The sequence below is a fragment of the Leptonychotes weddellii genome, chromosome 2 (genome assembly GCF_054177405.1).
Source record: "Leptonychotes weddellii isolate Sample4059 chromosome 2, ASM5417740v2, whole genome shotgun sequence".
NCBI lineage: Eukaryota > Metazoa > Chordata > Mammalia > Carnivora > Phocidae > Leptonychotes > Leptonychotes weddellii.
In genome coordinates, this window is record NC_138370.1 from 71,119,190 (window position 1) to 71,128,996 (window position 9,807).

At 39.5% G+C, this 9,807-nt stretch overlaps 1 long non-coding RNA gene across 1 annotated transcript in view; it reads left to right on the plus strand.

Annotated features, from left to right (window-relative positions):
- Positions 1 to 9,556, plus strand: part of LOC145720105 (uncharacterized) — a 134,106-nt gene extending 124,550 nt beyond the window's left edge. Inside the window, exons 2-3 of the long non-coding RNA XR_014142840.1 lie at positions 9,336 to 9,394; positions 9,546 to 9,556. This is a non-coding gene — a long non-coding RNA (uncharacterized LOC145720105). The remainder of the gene's footprint in view (positions 1 to 9,335; positions 9,395 to 9,545) is intronic.
- The last annotated feature ends 251 nt before the right edge of the window (positions 9,557 to 9,807 follow it).

Here is a 9,807-nt window from a genome sequence, read left to right on the forward strand (position 1 = left end):
GGCATTTAGCCCATTTACATTCAGGGTAACTATTGAAAGATTTGAATTTAGTGCCATTGTATTGCCTGTAAGGTGACTGTTACTGTATATTGTCTCTGTTCCTTTCTGGTCTATGTTACTTTTAGGCTCTCTCTTTGCTTAGAGGACCCCTTTCAATATTTCTTGAAGGGCTGGTTTCGTGTTTGCAAATTCTCTTAGTTTTTGTTTGTCCTGGAAGCTTTTTATCTCTCCTTCTATTTCAATGACAGCCTAGCTAGATATAGTATTCTTGGCTGCTTATTTTTCTCATTTGGTGCTCTGAATATATCATGCCAGTCCTTTCTGGCCTGCCAGGTCTCTGTGGATAGGTCTTTTGCCAATCTAATGTTTCTACCATTGTAGGTTACAGACCTCTTGTGCCAAGCTGCTTTCAGGATTTTCTCTTTGTCTCTGATACTTGTGAATTTTACTATTAGACATCAGGGTGTGGACCTATTTTTATTGATTTTGAGGGGGATTCTCTGTGCCTCCGGTATTCTGATGCCTGTTCCCTTCCCCAAATTAGGGAAGTTCTCTGCTATAATTTGCTCCAATATACCTGCTGCCCCTCTCTCTCTTTCTTCTTCTTCTGGGATCCCAATTATTCTAATATTGTTTCATCTTATGGTATCACTTATCTCTCAAATTCTGCCCTTGTGATCCAGTAGTTGTTTATCTCTCTTTTTCTCAGCTTCTTTATTCTCCATCATTTGGTATTCTTTATCACTAATTCTCTCTTCTGCCTCATTTATCCTAGCAGTTAGAGCCTCCATTTTTGATTGCACCTCATTAATAGCCTTTTTTATTTTGACTTGGTTAGATTTTAGTTCTTTTATTTCTCCAGAAAGGATTTCTCTAGTATCTTCCATGCTTTTTTCAAGCCCAGGTAGTATCTTTATAATCGTCATTCTGAACTCTAGTTCTGAAATCTTACTAATAGCTTTATTGATTAGGTCCCGGGAAGTCGGTACTGCCTCTTGTTTTTTTGTTGAGGTGAGTTTTTCTGTCTTTTCATTTTGTCCAGAGGAGAATAGATGAATGAGAGAACAAACCTGCTAAGAGGGTAACAATGACCCCAGAAAAATATACACTAAACAAATCAGAAGAGACCTAAAACTGGGGGAAAAGAAAGGGAAAGAAAGAAAAAAGAAAAAGAAAAAAAAGAATATGATCAAATATGATCAGGCTGGTGCATAGATCAGTGCCACACACTAGATTTTGGGTGTATTTTGGTCTGTTAGAAGAAACTGCCTCCCAAAATTTTTAAAAAAGAAAAACTTATATATGTACAAAAATAATGGAAAATACAATGAAAGGATGGAATATGACTGTAAAGATGAAAATCATAAAATACTTTATAAAACGAGTTGATAAGATAAGAAGTTGGTTGGAAAAAGAAAGAAAAGAAATTAAAAAAAAAAGGGAGAGAATGTGATCAGGCTGGAGACTAGAACAAAGCCATACACTAGAGATTTAGGGTATATTTTGTTCTCTTATAAGAAACTGTATCCCAAAATTTTAATGAGAGAACAACTTATATATATACCAAAAATAAGGTTAAGTACTATGAACGTCTAGAATATGACTCTAAAAATGAAATAAAAAAGCTTTTTGAAAAAGGGATTGATAAGATGTTGGTTGAAAAAGGGAAAAAGAAGAATTAAAAAAATAGCAAAAGGAAAAAAAGAAAATTAAAAAAATTAACTTTGAAAAACTAAAGAATCAGGGGTAAAAAAGCCATGAATTCTATGTGCTGTATTCCCCTAGCACTGGAGTTCTGCCTTTCTCATTGATCAGTAAACTTGGTCTTGGCAATCTTCTGGGGGAGGGGCCTGTTGCCGTGGTTCCCAAATGTCTTTGCTGGAGGTGGAATTGCCCTGCCATTGCCGGTCTGGGCTAAGTAATCTGCTTGGGTTTGCTCTCGGGAGCTTTTGTTCCCTGCAAGCTTTCCGTACAGCTTTGGAGGACGAGAGTGAAAATGGCGGCCTCCCAGTCTCTGCCCTGGAGGAGCCGAGAACTTGGGGCCCCACTCCTCAGTGAGCCCCCAGAGAAAAGCAGTCAATCACTCCCATCTCCCCGGTCTCCGGCTGCACTCCGTGCTCACCCGGCAAGTGACTGAGCATTTCTATCTCTGGCACCTGACCCCATGTGGAGCCTCCAAACCCAGCAGATCCCTGCAGTGCACTCCCGTGCCACTTCTCCTGGGGGAGGCAGGTGAGTTTCCCCAGATCTGCCGCTTGTGGGGTCCCTGCTGGAGGAGCAGTGGCCCGACTGTGCCATGGATCACAGTTTATGGCAACCCCGAGCTGAGAGCTCGCTCCTCAGCTCCGTCTCTGCAGCTGGCTTCCCGGCTCCAATACCAGGGAGCTCTGCTGCACTCAGGCACCCCCAGTCTTTCTGTGACCCCTGAGGGTCCTGAGACCACACTGTCCCAGTGAGGGTTCCACCCCCTGCTTAGCCACTGGAGTGACGTCCCTCAGCGGAGCCAACTTCTAAAACTTCCGATTTTGTGCTTTGCTGCTCTATCACTTGCCAGAAGCGGCCAGCGGAGGTCCCCTCCCCTGCCATCTATCTTCCCTAATATCGCCTCAGATTCACTTCTCCGCATGTTCTACCTTCCAGAAAGTGGTCACTTTTCTGTCCAGAGAGTTGCTGTTATTGTTTTCTTTGATCTTCTGTTGAGTTAGTAGGTGTTCAGAATGGTTTGATCCCTATCTAGCTGCTGAATTCCTGGGACCAGATGAAATTTCGGTCTCCTGCTCCTCCGCCATCTTGCTCCTCCCCCAAGTTTGATAAGTTTTATATAGATTTTGGTTACTAGCCCTTTATCTGGTAAGGCATTTGCAATTATCTTCTCCCATTCTGTTGGTTGTCTTTTGGTTTTGTTAACTGTTTCCTTTGCTGTGCAAAAGCCTTTCATCTTGATGAAGTCCCAATAGTTTATTTTCCTTTTGTTTTTCTTGCCTTTAGAGACATGTCTAGTAAGAAGTTGCTGTGGCTGAGGTTAAAGCAGTTGCTATCTGTGTTCTCCTCTAGGATTTTGGTGAATTCCTGTCTCATATTTAGGTTTTTCATCCATTTGAGTTTATTTTTGTGTATGGTGTAAGAAAGTGGTCCAGTTTCATCCTTCAGTGTGTGGCTGTCCAATTTTCCCAACACCATTTGTTGAAGAGACTGTCCTTTTTCCATTGGATATTCTTTCCTGCTTTGTCAAAGATTAGTTGACCATAGAGTTGAGGGTCCATTTCTGGGTTCTCTGTTCTGTTCCATTGATCTCTATGTCTGTTTCTGTGCCAGTACCACATTGTCTTGGTGATTATAGCTTTGCAATACAGCTTGAAGTCCAGAATTGTGATGCCACCGCCTTTGGTTTTCTTTTTCAACATTCCTTTGGCTATGTGGTGTCTTTTCTGGTTCCATAGAATTTTATAATTGTTTGTTCCAGCTCTGTGAAAAATGTTGATAGTATTTTGATAGGGATTGCATTGAATGTGTAGATTGCTTTGGGTAGCATAGACATTTTCACAATATTTGTTCTTCCAATCCATGAGCATGGAATGTTTTTCCATTTCTTTGTGTCTTCCTCAATTTCTTTCATAAGTGTTCTGTAGTTTTCAAAGTACATATTCGTTACCTCTTTGGTTTGGTTTATTCCTATGTATCTTATGGTTTTTAGAGCAATTGTAAATGGGATTGATTCCTTGATTTCTCTTTCTTCTGCCTCATTGTTAGTGTATGGAAATGCAAATGATTTGTCTGCCTTGATTTTACATCCTGCAACTTTACTGAATTCCTGTACCAGTTCTAGCAATTTTTTGGTGGAGTCTTTTGGGTTTTCTATGTGGAGTATCATGTTGTCTGTTGACTTCTTCCATATCAATTTGGATGCCTTTTATTTCTTTTTGTTGTCTGATTGCTGAGGCTAGGACTTGGTACTATGCTGAACAACAGTGGTGAGAGTGACATCCCTGTTGTGTTCCTGACCTTAGGGGAAAAGCTCTCAGTTTCTCCCCATTGAGGATGATATTTGCTCTGGGTTTTTTTTATATGGCTTATATGATATTGAAGTATGTTCCCTCAATCCCTACACTGTGATGACTTTTTATTGAGAAAGGATGCTGTATTTTGTCAAATGCTTTTTTCTGCATCTATTGAGAGGATCGTATTATTCTTGTCCACTCTTATTAATGTGGTGTATCACATTGATTGATTTGTGGATGTAGAACCACCCTTGCATCCCAGGAATAAATCCCACTTTGTTGTAGTAAATAATCCTTTTGATATACTGTTGGATCCTATTAGCTAGTATCTTGGTGAGAATTTTTGCACCCATTTTCATTAGAGATATTGGTCTGTCATTCTCCTTTTTTTGCTGGGATCTTTGTTTGACCTTGGAATCAAGGTAATGCTGGCATCATAGAATGAGTTTGGACGTTTCCCTTCCATTTTTGTTTTTTGGAACAATTTCAGAAGAATACAAGTTAATTCTTCTTTAACTGTTTGGTAGAACTCCCCTGGAAGCCATCTGGCCCTGGACTTTGCTTGTTCAGAGATTTTTGATTACAGATTCTATTTCTTTGCTGGTTATGGCTCTGTTCAGATTTTCTATTTCTTCCTATTTCAGTTTTGGTAGCTTATATGTTTCTAAGAATGCATGCATTTCTTCAAAATTATCCAGTTTGTTGGCATATAATGGCTTATAATATTCCCTTGTAATTGTTTGTATTTCTTCTGTGTTGGTTGTGATCTCTCCTCTTTCATTCATGATTTTATTTATTTTGGTCCTTTCTCTTTTCTTTTTGATAAGTCTGGCTAGGGGTTTATTGACCTTATTAATTCTTTCAAAGGACCACCTATTAGTTTCATTGATCTGTTCTACTGTTTTTTTGCTTTGTTTTGTTTTCTATATCATTGATTTCTGCTCTAATATTTATTATTTCTCTTCTGTTGGATTTAGGCTTTATTTGCTGTTCTTTTTCCAGTTCCTTTAGGTGTAAATTTAGGTTGTACATTTGAGACTTTTCTTGTTTCTTGAGAAAGGGCTGTATTGCTCTATAATTCACTCTGTATTGCTATATAATTCTCTCTTATGCCTTTTCTGTGCCCCAAAGATTTTGGACTGTCAGGTTTTCATTTTCATTTGCTTCCATGAATTTTTAAAATTCTTCTTTAATTTCCTGGTGACCCATTCATTCTTTAGTAGGATGCTCTTTAAGCACTATATATTTGTGTTCCTTCCAAATTTTTTCTTTTGGTTGACTTCAAGTTTCATAGCATTGTGGTCTGAAAATATGCTTGGAATAATCTCAGTTTTTTGTACTGGGTGAGACCTGATTTGTGGCCCAGTATGTGATCTATTCTGGAGAATATTCCATGTGCACTTGAATAGAATGTGTATTCTGTTGCTTTAAGATGAAATGCTCTGAATATACCTGTTAAGTCCATCTGGTCCAGTGTATCATTCAAAGCCCTTGTTTCCTTCTTCATCTTTTGCTTACATGATCTGTCCATTGCTGTGAGTAGGCTGTTAAAATCCCCTAATATTATTGTATTATTATTAATGTGTTCTTTAATTTTGTTATTAATTGGTTTTTATATTTGGCTGCTCCCAAGTTAGGAGCATAAATATTTACAATTGTTAGATCTTTTTCTTGGATAGGCCCTTTTATTATGATATAGTGTCCTTCTTACATTTCTTGTTACAGTCTTTGGTTTAAAATCTTGTTTGTCTGATGTAAGGATGGCTACTCCAGCTTTCTTTTGATGTCCATTGGCATGATAAATGGTTATCCACTCTCTCACTTTCAATCTGCAGGTGTCTTTGGCTCTAAAATGAATTTCTTGTAAGCAGCCTATAAATGGGTCTTTTTTTTTTTAAATCCATTCTGATACCCTATATCTTTTGATTGGAGCATTTAGTCCATTTACATTTAGAGTAATTATTGAAAGATATGAATTTAGTGACATTGTATTACCTGCAAAGTCTCTGTTGCTGTAGATTATCTCTGTTCCTTTCTGGTCTTTGTTACTTTTGGGCTCTCTTTCCACTCAAAGCATCTCTTTTAATATTTCTTGCAGGGCTGGCTTAGTGTACATGAATTACTCTAGTGTTTGTTTGTCTGGAAACTCTTTTTCTCTCCTATTCTGAATGACAGCCTTGCTGGATAAAGTATTCTTGGCTGTATATTTTTCCCATTTAGCATGTTGAATATATCATGGCAGCCCTTTCTGGCCTGCCAGGTCTCTGTGGACACATTTGCTGCCAGACTTATGTTTCTACTCTGGTAGGTTAAGAACCTCTTGTCCTGAGCTGCTTTTAGGATTTTCTCTTTATCTTTGAAATTTGCAGTTTCACTATTATATGTTGGGGTGTTGACCTATTTTTATTGATTTTGAGGGGGGTTCTCTGTGCCTCCTGGACTTGAATGCCTGTTTTCCTCCCCAGATTAGGGATGTTCTCAGCTATAATTTGTTCAAATTAACCTGCTCTCTCCCCCACTTTTCATCTTTTGGGACCCCTATTATTCAGATACTATTTTGCTTTATGGAATCACTGATTTTTCGAAGTCTTCCTTTGTGATCCAGTAGTTGTCTTTATCTCTTCTTTTCAGCTTCCTTATTCTCCATCATTTTGTCTTCTATATCATTGACTCTCTCTTCTGCCTCATTTATCCTTGCTGTTAAAGCCCCCAGTTTTGACTGCATCTCAGTAATAGCATTTTTAATTTCAACCTGATTAGATTTTAGTTCCTTTATTTCTACACTAAGGGATTCTCTAGTGTCCTCTATGCTCTTTTCAAGCCCAGCTAGTATCTTTATAATCATTGTTTTAAATTCTAGTTCGAACGTTTTATTTATATCCATATTGATTACATCCCTGGTGGTATTACCTTCTGTTCTTTCTTTATGGGAGAGTTTCTCCATCTAATCATTTGTCCAGAAAAGGAAGGAGGAAAGAAAAAATTAAAAAAAAACAAAAACAAAAAACAGCAGCAGCAAGAATAACAACTTCAGGAAATGTTTCTGGTGTAAGGTGTGTACACTCTGTTGTGTTTTGGCTTCCCACTGTTCCCCACAGTTTCCCACTGTTCCTTCCTCTACAGAGTTCTTCCTTGCTTGTAGTGGGGAGTGTTTGGACCTTTAAGTATGTGTGCTTTGATTTGTTTGTCAAGATAAGCCAGTAAAAGAAAAAGGAAAAGAAGAGAAGAAAAAAGAAAAACAAAAACAAAAACCAAAAACAAAGCCTGATCCAAGACAAGAGAAAAGGAAATGGAACAAAAATGCAAACAAATGGACAGTTAAGTATATGCCTGATTCTAAAAAATAAGAAGGAAGGAATGAAAAAAGAGTGGGGAAAGAAGAAAAGAGAGAGAGAGAAAAAGACGCCTGATCCAAAAAATAAAAGGACACAAAACAAACCAACAAATGAACAAAAGATTATAAGCCTGAAAGAAAAAGGAAAAAAATAAATAAAGAGAAAAGAAAAAAAAGAAGAAGAAAATATATATGTAAAATAAAGTGTAAATAATAAAAAATAAGAAATAGAAAAATAAAAAATTTTAAAAATTTTAAAATAATTTAAAAAAGAGAAAAAAAAGAATAAACCCTGGTCCTATTTCCACTGGAAGCTGATGTTTTGGAGCTTTCTCTAATCAGTAGAATTGGTAAATGTGGTAGTCTGTGTTGGTTTTCTGAGTGGAGGACTGCTGGGCTGGCTCACAAGCTGACTTGCCCTTGTAAAGATGTCCCTGTCAGGCTGGGGGTGGTTGTGAGGGAGTGGGGGGTGGAGTTTAGTGTAGGGGGACTCCAGCCTCCACTGGAGGCACTGTGTTTCACTCTGAAATCAGACTGTGCTTGTTGGCGGAAGGAGGAAGAGTTGGGGAAGAGGAAGAATATGGCATCACCCTGCCCTCTTGTCCCTGGGGAGTGGAACTCCTCACCACAGCTATTCAGGCGGCCGTCTTAGAAAAGCAATCTTCTGTGTTCCAGGCTTTTGTCCCTTCCCTACCCTTAACCTGTGCCTGGGCTGCTGGAGCACCTAGAGCCACAGATCTCCTGTATTTTATCTCTGACCTGTGTCTGGGATTTAAAACTCCATGTTTTTTTTTTTTTTTTAAGATTTATTTATTTATTTATTTGAGAGAGTGAGAAAGAGTACATGAGAGGGGGGAGGATCAGAGGGAGAAGCAGGCTCCCTGCTCAGCATGCGGACTCCATCCGGGGACTCCAGGATCATGACCTGAGCCGAAAGCAGTTGCTTAACCAACTGAGCTACCCAGGTGCCCCTCAAAACTCCAAGTTTTAAAGGGACTGGTAATGTGCAGGCCCACTCCCATCCTTGGTGGGAGATTCCAGGCATGCCCAGCACTGTCCCAACCCGGAAAAACCACCACACAGTGCGTGCATAGAGGCTGGAGTTTATTGAAATGCTCAGCGAAAAGCTGGAACCAGGTTATCGGCCATCTGCACTCAACTCAGTCTTCTATTCCTTTCTGTCCTAGAAGAGCAATTGCAGAGGCTTGAATCTATTGCAGTAGACAAGGAAAATGGGTGAGCGGGTTATCTGCAATCTGCTTCAGTATCTGCTTTCTACTTAGTTCTGCAGCAGAAAAGCAGTCACTCAGCACGCATACAGAGGTTTAAGCCTATTGGCTTATGGTGAAAAGTTAAGAGGTTTTCTGCCCTCTGTGTGCACCTCTGATCCTGCTGCTGAACACTGCTCAATGGCTCTCTGGCCAGCCTTTTGTCCTTGGAGAGGCAGAATACACTCTTCCAAATGCTTTCTGGGAAGCAGAGCAATCTCTCCACCATGCAATCCAGGAGGTCTCCTCACCACGGCTTATTATGTGGTCCGCACTTGCTGGGCTCTTTCTCCCTCTTCCTGACTTTGCTGCATGAAAAATGTTCCCTCCCCTTCACAGTTGCTTGGCTTTCCTCTCCCCCAGTTCAGGGCTCTGAATCTTGCCTCTGCCATGTTCTCTCCCACCAAATGTGCAGATTGTTTCCTTAATCCTCCGATCTCTTCCTAGTTGTTCAAAATAGTTGAATGTTGATATAGCTCTATTCAAAAGAACAGGCAAGTTCAGGGTTCCCCTACTACTCCGCCATCTTAACTCCTCCTATTTTAACTGTTTTTAAGTGCACAATTCCATGGCATTAAATATATTCACCATATTGTGCAGCCATCACCATTATCTATTTCCAGAACTTTTTCACCTTCACAAACAAAACTGTGTACCTTTACATAATAATACCTCCTTACCAGCCCCCTCCCCCAGCCCTTGGTAACCTCTAGTCTACTTTTTGTTTCTATACAGGTGCTGATTTTATAGTGTCTCACCCCTTTACAGTGCCAGTTCAGTGACTTATGCAAAATGTGAGTTTTTTCTGCAACTCAGTAATTTTCACAAAAGCTCCAGTTTGATCTCAGTTGGATCAAGTTGGTCACATACCCATCCTTAAGTCAATCTTTGTGACCACTGGGATTGGCCAGAACTGTGACATGTGTATACTCCTGTGTTTTGGAGATGGGACCATTCTTACATTTCCACTTGAACCATATGGACTGAAGATGGTGGACTTTGGCCTCCAAAGAAGAATCAACAAGCTATTATCAGAATTGGAGGTAAGCTAGGATTGAGGAAGTTACTGGGCAGATAGACCCCGTCACTATCTGGCCTACACACATATGTTCATATGGATGAGGTAACTTTCCTAGTGTATGATTCTCCAAAAGGAAAGAGCATGCTTTGTATTTTTTATCTCCTAAGGGTGAGTTAATCTACTCAC